The 16,357-nt window shown below is 39.8% G+C and overlaps 1 protein-coding gene across 2 annotated transcripts in view; it reads right to left on the minus strand.

Moving 5' to 3' along the window:
- Positions 1-16,357, minus strand: part of CNPY1 (canopy FGF signaling regulator 1) — a 153,809-nt gene that overhangs the window by 115,078 nt on the left and 22,374 nt on the right. The window contains exon 3 of one of the 2 annotated variants that reach the window (XR_004672719.3): positions 3,094-6,058. The exons of the other annotated variant lie outside the window; for it this stretch is intronic. The gene's annotated coding sequence lies outside the window, so the exon portion shown is untranslated. Of the gene's footprint in view, positions 1-3,093; positions 6,059-16,357 lie in introns of those variants that run through there. 2 annotated transcript variants of the gene reach the window in all.

Genomic DNA, 16,357 nt, shown 5'->3' on the forward strand with positions numbered 1-16,357 from the left:
TGAAACCCTGTTTCTATTAAAAATATGAAAAATTAGCCCGGTGTGGTGGCAGTCACCTCTAATCCCAGCTACTCAGGAGGCTGAGGCAGGAGAATCGCGTGAACCCAGGAGGTGGAGTTCGTAATGAGCCGAGATTGCGCCATTGCACTCCAGCCTGGGTAACAAGAGTGAAACTCCATCTCAAAAAAAAAAAAAAGATTCATTAGTAATAGATATCTGATTTGAACATTACGTATTGTACACATGTATCAAAGTATCACATAGACCCCAAGAACATATATAATTATGACATATCAATTAAAAAATATGTATATACATTTTCTGGATAGTAATTATTTGTTAGTCATATGTGTTGCAAATATCTTTTCCCAGTTTACAACTTGCTTTTTTGTATTTAGGTGATATCTTTAGATACAGAGCGGTTTCAGATTTTACTGAGTTCAAATTTATCTATCTCTGCCTTTATGTTGTTTTATGTCATCTTTTTAAAAAAATCCTTCCTTATCTACCAAATTAATGTGACTATACTACTAGGCAGATGTTTATCAGAACATTGATATGTTCTCAGTACCAGTGTAGGTGAAGGTGAGATTTTCTCCTGGCTTTCCCAACATACTAGCATTGATTATCTGTCTCATCACTTTGTCTAAAATGTTAACACACTTTTTCTAGCAGCAAAACATATTTGTAAGTGGATTTAAGTTCAAACAAGATATCTGATATAGAAATGATTTCTTTTTACAGAAGATGATGCTGATGGCCAGATCTTGGAACTGCTCTGGCAGAGAGCTCAATATTGAGGGCTTGGAAATTAGCAACGGCTTTGCTGTGTGCGTTTTGATATGGATCACGCTGTGGTCCTTGGCCGTCTACGCTGCCCTTGGCCGTCTACGCGGCTATCTTCAGAGTGCTTCCCTCTCTTCTGCCACTCCTGTCGCTGGCTGTTTTTATGTTCACTGCCCCATCATCTCTTTAGCCAATTAAAATCTCCTTCTGAGCAAAGGTAGCTTACACTGCTCTCTCCACTCCCTGTGCTCTGCGGGGAGTGCTACGTGGTACCTGGGAAGTGAGAAACAAACACTAGGCAAATGCCTTTTGGACGGGACTGTTCAGACTTTGTACTGCTGGCTAATATTTACCTACTGCTTGGAAGCCAGCAGTCCACCTTCCTTTCATTTCCTGCTGGTGAAAATTCCATCTTTTGGGTTGCACAATAAGTTAACCTGATTTTGAAGTCACAAGGAGTTTTTTGGACCCTTGTCTCTCCTTTCTTGCTCTTCGTTCCCTTCTTCTGAGCCTGGGATCCCCTGGGGAAAGGACGTGTGTGGCCGCTGGCTCCTCTCAGGCCACATTCTCCCCCGATCTCACTGCTTAAAAGGCTGGGGACACCCCCCAGCTGCAGCAGACAGTGTCTTGAGCAGGGCCTCCAGCTTGGGCTAAATGCCCGCCCCATGGCCAGTCTCTGAAGACAAGGCAGGGAGAGCAGGCAGGTGATGAGATTCCATCATGGGCTCAGTTGCTTGAGTCATGCCACGCCTGGCCAGCCACAGGGGGCAGGGGTCAGCAGCCCAGCAGTTCCCACTGGCTATATGTGGGGCTGTGGGGGCAGGGGAGGGAGCAACTCCTCCACAGAAGGAGAGTGGTTTTCCTTTACTAGATGGACAGAACAATAAATGTTCACCACCCAGGAAATCAGTCCTGGCTCAGACCCTTCTAGGTGGTGTGACCCCAGCCAAGTCCTTTATTCTCAAATGACCCCCAGTTGCCTTACACTTTATAAGGTGGCCTTCCAATTTTGTTTTGTGTTTTAAGAAACAGTATCTTGCTCTGTTGCCCAGCCTAGAGTGCAGTCGTGTGATCATGGCTCAGTATAGCCTCAAACTTCTGGGCTCAAGGAATCCTCCTGCCTCAGCATCTGGATTACCTGGGCTACAGGCCAGCCTAATTCTGAAATCCTGTCATTCTGGCCAGGCACAGTGGTGCATGCTTATGATCTCAGCACTTTGGGAGGCTGAGGTGGAAGGATTGCTTGATCCCAGGAGTTGGAGACCAGCCTGGGTAACACAGTGCAACCTTGTCTGTACAAAAAATTTAAAAATCCGCTGAGTATGGTGGCACATGCCTGTAGTCCCAGCTACTCAGGAGGCTGAGGTGGGAGTATTGCTTGAGCCCAGGAGTTCAAGGCTGCGACGAGCTATGATTGTGTCACTGCACTCCAGCCTGGGCAACAAAGCGAGATCTTGTCTCAACAGAAACAACTGTATAGTACGCTAATTGTGGAGTGGGGATGTCGCTGTGTGCCTTAGGAAGTGTTAGTCTCTCCACTTTAAGCTCCAGGCATGTTAGGTGACCACCATGAGGTTGCTTCACATCATAAAAAGCACCCAGGAAATGCTGAGGACACTCATAGAGGCATGGCTTCATGAGGTTTGTCATTAACCAAAATGATAAATTAGTTTACTTTTTCAATTATAATAAAAATGGCCAGATTTATTTATTCAACCATTAATATTTGAGGAATTAAACTCATGGTTATTAGAATGGCAGCACCAGCTTTTGTACATGTCCCTCGCTGGGAGGGGAATTTAACTTCTTTCAATAAGAACATGTTTTAATAACTCGATCCTGCAGATTCGCTCCATGACTGGGCTGCTCTAACATCAGCTGCCGAGGGCTGTTGGTTGATGCTCAACTGAGACTCCCTGTAGTGGGGAACAGTCTTGTATTCACTTTTGTGCCCCGACTGCCCAGCCCCAGGCCTGGAATATCTCAACGTGTGTTTGCTAGGTGAACATCCAATGTTAACGAGAAGCAAATACACTCACCCCCTGGAAGGCAGCCCAAAGGCAGAAGGGACACATGCTAGTAACTGGTGGTGAGTTGGCATAGGGGGAGCATGGATGTAAGAATAATGAATGTTCAGGCAATACACACAATTTGGACTCAGAAAAATAAAACAATGTTAGAAAGAAAAAGATGGAAGTTTGAATAATGTTAGAAGCAAAGGTGTAATATGGACAAATGGTAAAAGATGAGTTATATTCAAAAGCAGATAGATTTAACTTAGAAAGAGATTTAACATTCCCATGTTCAGAAGCAATATTTTATTTGCTTTTACACAATCTCAACGCTATTATTAACATTGTGCAGTAATTTTATACAGCTCTCTGCAGCATGCAAAACACTTCTACTGAAGTTATCTCATGTGTGGGCGGCATGAGGCATGAAGAAGGTGTCTGAGATGGGTTTCCTCCACCATCCTCAGTACCACCCTAGGATGTTTTATCTCCCTGCTTTCCATTTGTAAAACAACAAAGGAAGAACGTGAGACACTTGCGGGAGCAGGTAGCTCCCCAAGAGTAAGCCCTGTCTCTAGAGTAAGACTTTAAATATGCTTCTGGAGCATGACCGAAAACAGTATCTCACCAGAATAACACAAATAATGTGTGTGTCACATGACAAGTCATCATTAGCAAAGGGAAAACATTCTTGTTTCATAAGCCAGCATGGTGCATATTTGTACTTAAATGGGACCCTCTCTGAGGAGCAGCTCAGATCCTAAAAGAATCCGCATGACCATTTCTCTATGGTTTCCATTACTAAACGCATTATTTAATCGACATCTTTAGATCGAAAATCACTCAATTTGTATGATGTATTTTACTCTTACTATGCATTAGGATGGCATCCTCTTAATGACTTTATAAAGTGTTGTTAATAATGAAAAAAGATAGGCTAAGGAAAAAAGCACCATAAAAAGAGAATTCGTTATGACTGAAATTAATAACAGAGAAGTAAAAATTGGGACAAAGGATGACTCTGACATTTCTTTCTTGGTAAGTGATAGTAACAGATCCCTCAAAAGGGTTGCACTGCAGACGCCTACGTGTGCAGAGGAATGTGACTGTGAAAACGGCTTGTGAGGCTTCAGGCCAAAGTAGAGAGAGATGCACAGGTGCACTCTGAGAAAAGAAAGGTTTGTCTTCTTGTTTTGAGGTCCTAGGAGAGGCACAGGGCCTGTGGCCCAGATACAGTGCCACACGCAGGTCTCGGGACTGGGTCAGGACAAATGGCTCAGGACCATTCACTCTTTTGTGACTCAGACTAGCAATTAGCCTCTCTGCATCCTCCTGGCCTTCTCACTTGTGAGGTGAGGCCAATTGCCCCCTATCCTATAGATGTTGTGTGTGAATAAATGAGGATTTGTCAACAAAATAAGATGAATGAGCTCCTTGGGAACGGGTGCCATTTCAATGCAAGCCACAGCTTCTTCAGCCTTTCTGCCTTGGCCAGGCGAGGTCTGTGCACCGGCACCCTCTTCCAGGACTCTGATCTGTGCTGTCTGTCCTTTGCTTGCCCCAGGAGTTCACCTGCATGACCTGAACTCACTTCACACAGACCCAAAGTCTCAGAGCTGCAGTTGAATGTTTCTTTCTGCTTTTAAGACATTTGAAGCTGGGCAGGGGGCTCATACCTGTCATCCCAGCGCTTTGGGAGGCTGAGGTGGGAGGATCACTTGAGGCCAGGAGTTTGAAATCAGTATGGGCAACATAGTGAGATTCCATCTCTATCAAAAATAATTTTAAAAATTAGCTGGGTATGGGCTGGGTGCAGTGGCTCATACCTGTAATCCCAGCACTTTGGGAGGCCGAGGCGGGCGGATCACCTGAGGTCAGGAGTTCAAGACCAGCCTGGCCAACATGGCAAAACCCTAAATACTAAAAATATAAAAAATTAGCCAGGTGTGGTGGCAGGCGCCTGTAATCCTAGCTACTCAGGAGGCTGAGGCATGAGAATTGCTTGAACCTGGGAGGTAGAGATAGTGTCACTGCACTCCAGCCTGGGTTACAAGAGCAACTCCGTCTCCAAAAAAAAAATTACCTGGGCATGATGGAGTGTGCCTGTAGTCCCAGATACTTGGGAGACTGAGGCAGGAGGATCATTTGAGTGGTGCAATCTCGGCTCACTGCAGCCTTGTCCTCCCTGGGCTCAAGTGATCCTCTTGCCTCAGCGTCCCGAGTAGGTGGGACCACAGGTGCACACCGCCACACCTGGCTAATTTTTGTATTTTTGTATAGACGGGGCTGGCTATGTTGCCCACTCCTTTCCTCACTTTCTTCCTCAAATGCACTTTGCCATTAACATGAATGTCCATCCTGAGGTTTCAGCAGATCAGAAAAGTTTCCTCAATACCTCGTCCAGCTAGACTCCGGAAATGTGAAATGATAAAATTAGGGAAATAGACAGCTTTGGAAATGTGAAATAAAATTAGGGAAATAGCTCCTAAACAGCAATATTTGAGTCCATAATAGAGGTGCACAGTGTGAACAGTGAGAGGAAGCAGACCAAACAGCCCTGTTTCCCAACCTAAAACACCCAGGGAAGTGGTTTTCACATGTTAAACAACATACAAAGCACCTGGGAAGTGATTTCCTGAGCCAATCTCTGGAAATTAAGATTTAGTAAACTAGCATGGAACCCAGGAATCTGCATTCTGACAAGATCTCAAAAGTAATTTTGATGGAAATTTCTAAAATGGACCACATTTTGGGAAATGCTGATGTATGAATTAACTGCCATAGAGCCGTAATATCCAAAGTGGAGTACAGATATAAAATATATAATACATAATATAATATTTCAACAGATTATATGAACATGCAGGTAAATTAAGAAGCATGACAGGCCAGGCGCGGCTCACGCCTATAATTCTAGCCTGAGTGACAGAGCAAGATCCTGTCTCTCTAAAACAAAACAAAACAAAACACCAACGTGATAGGATGAACGCTGCGAACGCTGCATCCTATTTGAAAACTAGAACATGACCCAGTGTGTGGCGTCTCCCGCGGGGCTCTTTTCTCTATCCCCTTCCCCAGACTCCTTTGCAGACGCTTTCCTTAATTTGTGTTTACTATGCTCTTGCTTTTAGAAATATTAGTTTTGGCCAGGCACAGCGGCTCACGCCTATAATCCCAACACTTTGAAGGGGCTGAGGCAGGAGGATCACTTGAACTCCACAGTTCAAGACCCGGCTGGGTAACACAGGGAGACCCCGTCTCTACAAAACAAAAACAAAAAATTAGCCAAGCATGGCGGTACACACCTGTGGTCCCAGCTATTCGGGAGGCTGAGGTGGGAGGGTTGCTTGAATTCTGGAGGTCAAGGACACTGCCTTCTAGCCTGGGCAACAGAGTGAACCCTGTCTGAGAATAAAATTACTTAAAAAAAAAAAAAACATATAATACTTACCCAGCAGAGGAGATGCCATGATCAGGAAAAAATAGCATGGACTGCATACCTAAACAATATGTTGCTTAGTTTTACTTGGTTTTGAGCACAAAAATGAAATAGAATACACTTCTGAGACTTTTGGAAAAAAAAAAAAAACCTTAGTATTGTTAGAGCAGTTTTAGGCTCACAGAAAAATTCAGAGAAAGGTGTGGAGATTGCCCATATCCCCACCTTTCCCAACACTGGCAAAGTCTCCCCATTATCAGCGTCCCCCACCAGGGCAGCTCATTTGTTCCAACTGCTGAGCCCTTGACACATCATTATAGCCAGAAGTCCATGATCACATTAGGGTTCACTCCTGGTCTTCTGGGACTTTCTCACTTAATAAATAACTATGTTTCTGACACTCATCCAGTTTGTTGGGAGTATCTCTGGTTCACCCGTTTTCACTGCTATGTGCTAGTCTATTGTATGAATATGCCAGAATTTATGTATTCAATTGTATACAATCTCCTGTGAATGGACGTTTAGGTTATTTACAATTTCTTGTTCTTACAGTTGCTATGAATATAATTATAAATATCCCCTGGAGCTTAAGTTCTAGAGTTTCTCTAGGGTATGCACTTAGGACTAGACTCTGGGTCATGAATCCGCAGTAGAAGGTGGCGTCAGACTGTTTTCTACAGTGGCTGTATCCATACACATTCTCAACCATAGTGTATTAGTGTTCTCATTGGTCCATGTTGCAATTAACTGTTACTATTAGATTTTGTCAATTTAGTGGGTTAATTTGCATTTCAACTAATGAGGTTGAAAATCTTTCAAAATATGTTGGAGTCCTTTTGTTTCCTTTTCTGTGAAATGTCTATCTGTATTTTGTACTATTTTTCTATTTTTTTGTTTGCTGTTTATTATTGATGTGTTGGACTTCCTTGCATTCTGTAAACTAATCCTTCATTGGAAATATATGTTGTAAATATCTTCTTTGAATTTGTTCCTTGTCTTTTAATTTTTTTCTTATGTCTTTTGATAAATGCAAGATCTCTTATTTTTAATATAATGGATTTTTAAAATGTTTTATTACTACCATTTTTATATCTTTTTAAAACAAGTTCTTCAATAAACATAAAAATATTTCCTTCTGATTTAATCTGTGTATGCAAAAATGCTGTAAACATTTCCAAATATCTGTGATGTAACATTAAAAAGGTTTATTTTTTACACATGTTAAGAGTCCAGTGCAGACTGGGGGGAAGGGAAAGGACACACAGGGATTTCTGCTCCACACAGTCATTCAGGTGCCCAGTCTCCTTCCATCCCAAAGCTCTGCCATCCCCAGGACTTTGGAGCCCTTCTCCAGAATTTTCCATCTAATGAAGCCAAGGAAATACAAAAAGTGTGAAGGCAACACAGGAGGTCAGGCCTGAAAATAGCACATATTCTTGCTATTAACAGGATATGACAATCACCTTGGAGGTTGTTTGAAAGGCAGAATCCTAGGCCCTACCCCACACCTTCTAAATCTGTATTTGCATTTACTACAGAATCTTCTGGTGAATAGCTGCAACGACTTATGCCACGAGCTACCCAGAGCAGGTGCAGACTTCACAGGTTAAGGCCCAGTCCTCCACAAGCCTGTCCTTGCTCAGACACCAGCCGCAAGCTCAGGGCGTCTCAGGCCACTCCCTGTCTATTGTTTGTTCATCTGAACGTGTCCTTAGTTTGTCTCACTATTGAAAGGTAGTGCTTGGGGATGCCTAATTTTTGGTGGGCAATTTCTTTCTCTCAGTACTTTGAAGATATTATTCCTCTATCTCTAGCTTCTGTTTTTGCTACTAAAAAGTATTTTATGAGTCTAATTGTCGTCGTGTGGTAGGTGATCAGATAGTTCTCCCTATTAAAAATGTAAAAATACAGTACTTAAATTCACTGAGGAATAATTCATATGCAATGAATAGCTCACATTTTAATTATATGATTTAATAAGCCTTGGCAAGTTTATATACACTTGTGAGGCTACAACAAGCAAGGTACAGAACATTTGCATCACAACAAAAACTGCGCCCTTTCCCAGGCAACCAGTAATCTGCTGTCTGTCAGCAGAAATTAATTTTGCCTTTTTAGAATTACTTGTTAGTTGCTCTATGCACTTTCTCGAGTCTGGCTGCTTCTTTGCCTAAGCCTGATATTTCTGAGATTCATCTATGTTGTGTGTATATTAGTAGCATGTTCTATATTACTAAATAATATTCCATTGTATAAATACATTACAGTTTATTGATTCACATATTGGCAAATATTTAGGCTGTTTCTACTCTGAGGCCATTATAAATGAAGGTGTTATGAACATTTGGTTTTAAAGAGTCTTTGCTGTGGCCATACGTTTTCACTTCTCCTGGATAAATGCACAGAAGTGAAATTGCTGGGTCACATGTAAGTATATCTTAACTTTATTAAAAAATCAAACTGTTTTCCAAAGTGGCCGTATGATTGTAAATTTCCACTAAAAAGGTATGTGAGTTACAGTTGCTCTACACCCTTGGAAAAAGTTGGTATTTTAAGACTTTAATTTTAGTCACTCTCGTAGATGTATATTGGAATTTAAACGTGATTTTAATTTGCATTACCCTAATGATTAATGATGTTGAACATCTTTCATGTGCTTATCGGCCACAGATGTATCTTCTTTTGTAAGGTGGCTGTTCCAATCTTTTGCCCACTTAAAAAAGTAGATTGTCCTATAATGTGAGTTCTTATCAATGTGTTCTGGATACAAGCCATTAATCAGGTATATGTGTTACAAATATATCCTCCATTGTGTGACTTGCTTCCTCCTTTTCTTAATGGCAGCTAAGAGCAGAAGTTTTTAATTTTTAGAAAGCCCAACTTTTCCATTTTTCTTTCATAGTTTGTATATTTTATATCCTGTTTTAAAAAATCTTTGCCAACCCAAATGTTATAAATAATTTTTCCCCGGGGATTTCTTCTAGAATTTTATAGTATTTGTTTTTAAACATAGGTCTACAGTACATCTCATATTGATTTTTGTGCATGTGGGGTGCAGTAATGGTTAAGGTTTGTTGTTTCAGGCCATTTACAGAAAAGACTTTCCTTTCTCCATTGAATTACATGTATAACTTTGATGAAAACCGATTGGCCATCCATGTGTCTGTCTACTCCTGGAATGTATACTATTTTTTTTACACTGATTGAAGTGTTTGCTCTTATCAATACCACACTGTCTGGAATACTGTACCTTTATAATAATTATTGGAAAAACATACTATATGTGCCTCAACATTGACCTTAGTTTTAAAAATTGTTTTGGTTGGGACTTCATGATTAAAACACCAAAAGCAATGGCAACAGAAGCCAAAATAGACAAATGGGATCTAATTAAACTAAAGAGCTTCTGCACGGCAAAGGAAACTACCATCAGAGTGAACAGGCAATCTACAGAATGGGAGAAAATTTTTGCAATCTACCCATCTGACAAAGGGCGAATATCCAGAATCTACAAAGAACTCAAACAAATTTACAAGAAAAAAACAAACAACCCCATCAAAAAGCAGACAAAAAATATGAAGAGACACTTCTCAAAAGAAGACATCTATGCAGCCAACGGACACATGAAAAAATGCTCATCATCATTGGCCATCAGAGAAATGCAAATCAAAACCACAATGAGATATAATCTCACACCAGTTAGAATGGCAATCATTAAAAAGTCAGGAAACAACAGATGCTGGAGAGGATATGGAGAAATAGAAACGCTTTTACACTGTTGGTGGGAGTGTAAATTAGTTCAACCATTGTGGAAGACAGTGTGGCGATCCCTCAAGGATCTAGAACCAGAAATACCATTTGACCCAGCAATTCCATTACTGGGCATATACCCAAAGGATTAAAAATCATGCTACTATAAAGACACATGCACACGTATGTTTATTGCGGCACTATTCACAATAGCAAAGACTTGGAACCAACCCAAATGTCCATCAATGATAGACTGGATTAAGAAAATGTAGCACATATACACTATGAAATACTATGCAGCCATAAAAAAGGATGAGTTCATGTCCTTTGCAGGGACATGGATGACGCTGGAAACCATCATTCTCAGCAAACTACCACAAGGACAGAAAACCAAACACTGCATGTTCTCACTCATAGGTGGGAATTGAACAATGAGATCACTTGGACACAGGAAGGGGAACATCACACACTGGGGACTGTCAGTGGGTGGGGGGCTGGGGGAGGGATAGCATTAGGTGAAATACCTAATGTAAATGACGAGTTGATGGGTGCAGCAAACCAATATGGCACATCTATACCTATGTATCAAACCTGCACATTGTGCACATGTACCCTAGAACTTAAAGTATAAGTAAAAAAAAAAAAAAGAAAAATGCAACTGACACACAGAAAAGAAATGTTTTGGTTATTTTAGGTCTTTGCATTTCCATACATTTCAGAATCAGCTTCTAATTTCTTCATAAAAGCTTGCAGAGAGTTTGACTGGACTGCACTGTTGATTAATTGATTAGTTAATTGGAGGAAATTGACACCTAAACATCATTGAGTCTTCCAAACAACACAGACTCTCCATCTCTTTAGGTCTCCTTTAGTTTTTGTCAGCAATTCTTTGAAGTTTATAGTATATAGGCCTTGCATACATTTTATTACATTTCCTAAATATTATTTATTAAATTATCCTAAATATTTCATGTTTTAGATGCTATTCTAAATTACATTTTTAAATTGTTTCTATGTTTGTTGCTAGTACATAGCAATACAGCTAACTTTTGAAAATAACCTCGTATCCTTCAACTTTGCTAAATTCACTTATTCGTTCTCATAGATCTCCCTTTTGAGGATTCCTTGGGATTTCCTATATACACAATTATGTCACATGTGAATATCAACAGCTTCCCTTTCCTTTCCAATGATATGTTTTTTTTTTCTTGCATCATACAATGGTAAACAGAAGTGGTGAGAGCAGATATCCTTGCGCTGTTTGCTTTCTTAGATGGAAAGCATTGCTTCCACCCTTGTGTGGCCTTTACTGTATGTTTGAATTAGGTTGAGGAAGTATCCTTTCATTCTTGGCTTTCTAAGAGTTTCTTTTATCATGAATATACTTTGAATTTTTCTTAGTAATTTTTCTGCATCCACTGAGATGTTCATATGGTTTTTCTCTTTTTTCTGTTATTACGATGAATTGACAGTGAATATTAAACCAACCTTGCATTCCTGGGATAAACTCACTTAGTCACAATGTATTATTGTTTTTATATGTTGCAGTATTTAATTTACTAGTACTTTATTAAAAATATTTGCATCAGCCAGGCAAGGTGGCTCAGGCCTGTAATCACAGCACTTTGGGAGGCTGTGGTGGGAGGATTTCTAGAGCCCAGGAGTTCAAAATCAGCTTGGGCAATATAGGGAGATTCCATCTCTACAAAAAATTAAAATATTAGCCAGGAATGGTGGCATGTGCCTCTAGTCCCAGCTAATCTGGAGGCTGAGGTGGGAGGATCACTTGAGCCTGGCTGGTCAAGGCTGCAGTAAGCTAATGATCGCACTACTGCACTCCAGCCTGGGCAACAGAGCAAGACCCTATCTCAAAAAAAAAAAGATATTTGCATCTATGTTAATGAGGGATATTGGTCTATTGTTTTCTTTTATGTGATGTCTTTTTCTGGTTTTGATATTAAGGTAATTCTGATATTATTAAATGATTTAGGAAGTATTTTCTTCTCCTCTGCATTTCTGGAAGAGTTTGTATATTCCTACTTCCTTGAATGTTTGATAGAATTAACCAATAAAGACATTTGACATGAAATTTGCACTCTTTCTGACAGTTTGCAGTCATCCTTATGTTTATTCTTCTGTATATAATGTCTTCTTTCTCACTTTTTAAAAGATTTTTGCTTTACCCCTGACTTTTAGCAATTTGATTATGATGTGCTCTGTGGCTTCCTGTGTGGTTATTCTATTTGCAGTTTGTTGAGTTTCTTCAATTACAGTTTTATGATTTTTATCACATTTGGAAAAGCTTTGGCCATTATCTGTGTTGGGATTTGTCTCTGTTTCCTATGCTTCCCTGCGGCTCCACTTATGCACATGTGAGACTGCTTGACATTGTCCTACACGTCATTCATGCTCTGTTCATTTTTTAAGTCTTTTCTTTCTGTGTTTTTCTTGAGAAGTTTCTATTGTGCCCACGTTTTCTTCTGCATTGTCTAATATGCTTTTAACTGTTTATTTCAAGATAATTTTAGACTTAACGAAGAGTTTCAAAGATAGTTGGTTTCCAGTATGCCCTCTGACCTGTCTCTCAGAGGTGAACGTCTTACAAAATTGTGGTATAATTGTAAAAACTAGGAAACCATCATAAATTGATGTAATACTATTAGTTATATTACAGACTTGATTGGGAATTACTGTTTTTCCACTAATGTCTGTTTTTCATTCCAAGACCCAATTCAGGATATTTTATCTGTTATGTCTCTTCCAATCTGTGACAGTTCCTTCATCTTTTTGTTTTTGGTTTCTCATAACCTTGACAATTTTGAAGAGTATAGGTCAGGGATTTTGTACACTGTTCCTCAATTTGGGTTTGTTTCATGTTTTCTTGTGATTTAACTAAGATTACAGGTTTGGGAGAGAGGATATGGGAAGGGCAAGTAAGTGCTTGTATTACGAGTTGGGGGGCATATATGATATCAATATGTCTGCACATTGAAGTAGAGTTTTCTAAGTTTTTCTAGTCTACAGTAATTTCCCCTTTATATACTCTACTAAAGTGAATTATTAAGTGTAGCCCATATTTAAGGGGAGGGGAATTAAGCTCTTCTGGAGGGAGAAATATCAAAAAATTTTGGACATAAGTTAAAACCTCCACAGTCAAGTATTTTTTGGAGAGCTACTTAGGCTATGAAAACATTCATCTCTTTAAAATTTCCTGCACTAATCTCCGTGCATATCTGCAGATCTTATAGCATCTATTCCTGTGGTATGTTGTGATTCTCTATTTCCCTCATTCATTTCACATTCATTAATTGGAATCCTTTTCTAAGGAAGAGCTGTCCTTCTTCTCCATTTATGATTTATTCAATCGTTTTACAAATCAATTCACAAATATTTATCTTAGTCTTTGTGTAACATTCCAATACTACTGTGATTTATTTTCTTGCTCAAATTATTCTAGCTTTGGCCACCAGGAGAGCAGTGGTTTGGTTTCTGTGTCTTTTTGACATGCTCCTACTATATTTTTTTTAACACTTTACCTGATGGCACCATAAAATGTTGCAGGCTCATTTTGCATTTCTTCTGCCCCAGTCCTAGAACCAGAATCAGCCATTTTTCCAAAGAGCCTTGGTTCTGTTTACTTAGAAAACCCGATCTAGGTATGGTCGCTGCTCCTGGGCCCTGTCATAACCAGAGCTATGAAATGTATGCATGTATACTAACCCATGTATAATATATGAATACACATCCAAATGTATTTCTGTATGTGTGTATCTGTATACATATTTGTGTAATCCTGAGCCCCATACTCCTATCTCCAACTCAAACCCAGCACTTCAAGGCTCATTCCAGCATTCTCCCTTTGGTTATTTGTAATCATTTTCTCCGACAGTGTGAAATCTTCTTCTCATTACTTAAACTATAATTACTTATTTGTTCAAGTGCAGTATATGTGTAAAGTGCTTTCAGGATTGCTAATCCATACCCCTGTGAGGAAAGACATTACCAACTAGAGTACACTGTTCATGCACAGTTCCTTCCGTCTTCAGACTTGCCGTGTCGATTCAACATGCTGTTTCCAAAGGTGTGTGGCTCAGCTCCCTTCTTCTCCACTGTGTTCCGTGTGGTTACGGCACACGAGGAACACAGTCCGTCCATGACTCACAGTCTGTGCTCCATCTTGAACTCCCCCAACATCCTGGTTGATGTTTTTAAGCTTTGCATACGGTAAAATTCATTCTTGGTGGTGCACAGTTCTTTGAGCTTTGAAAAATGCATATAGTCATGTATCTGCTGCCACAGTACCACATAGGATATTTTCATCAGCCCCCAAATTCTCTGAGCTGATGCTCTGTAGTCAGTTTCTCTCCACTCTCAGTACCTAGCAACCACTGATCTGTTTTCTATCCCCACAGTTTTGCCTTTTTCAGAACACAAATAAAATCATGTAACACGTAGCCTTCTGGATCTGCAGCAAAATGCATTCAAGATTCATTCACGTTGTGTGAATCAGCAGATCACGCATTGTTATTCCTGAGTTACATTCCATGTATGGATATCCTGTGCATTTTGCTTAATTTTTTTGTAGAGATGACATCTCACTATATTGCCCAGGCTGGTTTTGAACTCCTGGCCTCAAGCCATCCTCTTCCCTTGGCCTCCCAAAGTGCTGGAATTACAGGTGTGAGCTACCACATCTGGCTGGTAAATGTGCTTTTTTAATTTTTATTTTTTTGAGACAGGGTCACCCCGGCTGGTGTAAATACACCTAGGCTGGTGTAAATTCTGTCACCCAGGCTGGGGTAAATACACTTAACTTTATAAGAAACTGCCACTCTTTTCCAAAGTGACTGTACAAATGCTGCACTCTCAGTAGCAATGTTTAAGAGTTCTAGTTACTCTGTGTCCTTCCTGAAACTTTGATAGTGTCAGTTTTTAAAACTTTAGCCCTTCTAACAGGTGTGTAGTATCTCAATATGGTTTTATTTTGCATTTCCACAATGACTAATGATGTTCAAGTCTTTCACATGCTTATTTGCTATCTGTACATCGTCTTTGGTGAAGTTTCTGTTTAGACGTTTTACTCCTTTTAAAAGATTGTTTTCTTATTTTATTAGTTGTAAGGGTTCTTTATATATTCTAAATGTAAGTCCTTCATCAGATTCATTTGCAAACATTTTCTCCAAATCGGTGGTTTGCCTTTTCCTTGTCTGAACAGTGTCTTTCACAGAGCAAAAGGTTTGAATTTTGTTCTGTCAATTACTGAGAGAGTAGTGTTAAAGTTCTAAATATAACTATGGATTTTTTTATTTCTTCTTTTAGTTCTATCAGTTTGTCTCATGTATTTCAAATCTCTGTTAGGTGCATACATATTTACGGATTTTATGTCTTCTTGGATAATCAGCCCCTTTATCTTGTCTCTGTTTATTCCTGATAATATTACTTGTTTTGAAGTCTACTTTGTCCCATATTGTAGACACTCTAGTTTGTTTTCTTTCTTTCTTTTCCTTTCTTCTTTCCTTCTCTCTCTTTCTTTTTTGCATTAAGAGTATTGAGGCTTTGGAACACCTGAAGTGAGAAGCACACTAGGAAATCAACACAAAATGAATCAATGAATCACAGGAATGTAAAACTGCAATATGATCTGGTTGAAGTTAGTGTCACTTTAACATGATTCTTTTTTTTTTCCCCCTGGAGGCAGGACATCTCTCTATTGCCCACGCTGGAGTGCAGTGGCATAATTACGGCTCACTGCAGCCTTGACCTCCTGGGCTCAAGTGATCCTCTCACCTCAGCCTCCTGAGTAGCTGGAACTACAGGTGCACACCACCATGCCTGGCTATTTAATTTTTTTTTTTTTTTGTAGAGATGAGATCTCACTATTTTACCCAGGTTGGTCTCGAACTCCTGGGCTCAAGTGATCCTGCCTTGGCCTCTCAAAGTGCTGGGATTACAGGCATGAGCCACTGCAACCAGCCAATTCTTTTACTGGAACATTAAAAAGAAATTAACTTATTTTTAATTGACAAAAATTGTGTATCTTTCTCATGTACAACGTGGTTTTGAAATATGTATAATACATTATGAAATGTCTAAAGTAAGCTAATTAACACATGCATTACCTCACATACTTATGTTTTGTGGTGAGAACACTTAAAATCTACTCTCTCAGCATTTTTCAAGAACACAATACATTGTTATCAACTATAGCCACCACGTTGTACAATAGATCTCTTGAACTTATTCATCCTGTATAACTGAAACTTTGTATCCTTTGACCAACATTTCTCCAACCTCCTGCCCTCACTCCCCAGCCTCTGGTAATCACCATTCTACTCTCTGCTTCTGTAAATTCCACCTTTTTAGATTCCAC

The sequence above is a fragment of the Pan paniscus genome, chromosome 6, assembly GCF_029289425.2.
Source record: "Pan paniscus chromosome 6, NHGRI_mPanPan1-v2.0_pri, whole genome shotgun sequence".
NCBI lineage: Eukaryota > Metazoa > Chordata > Mammalia > Primates > Hominidae > Pan > Pan paniscus.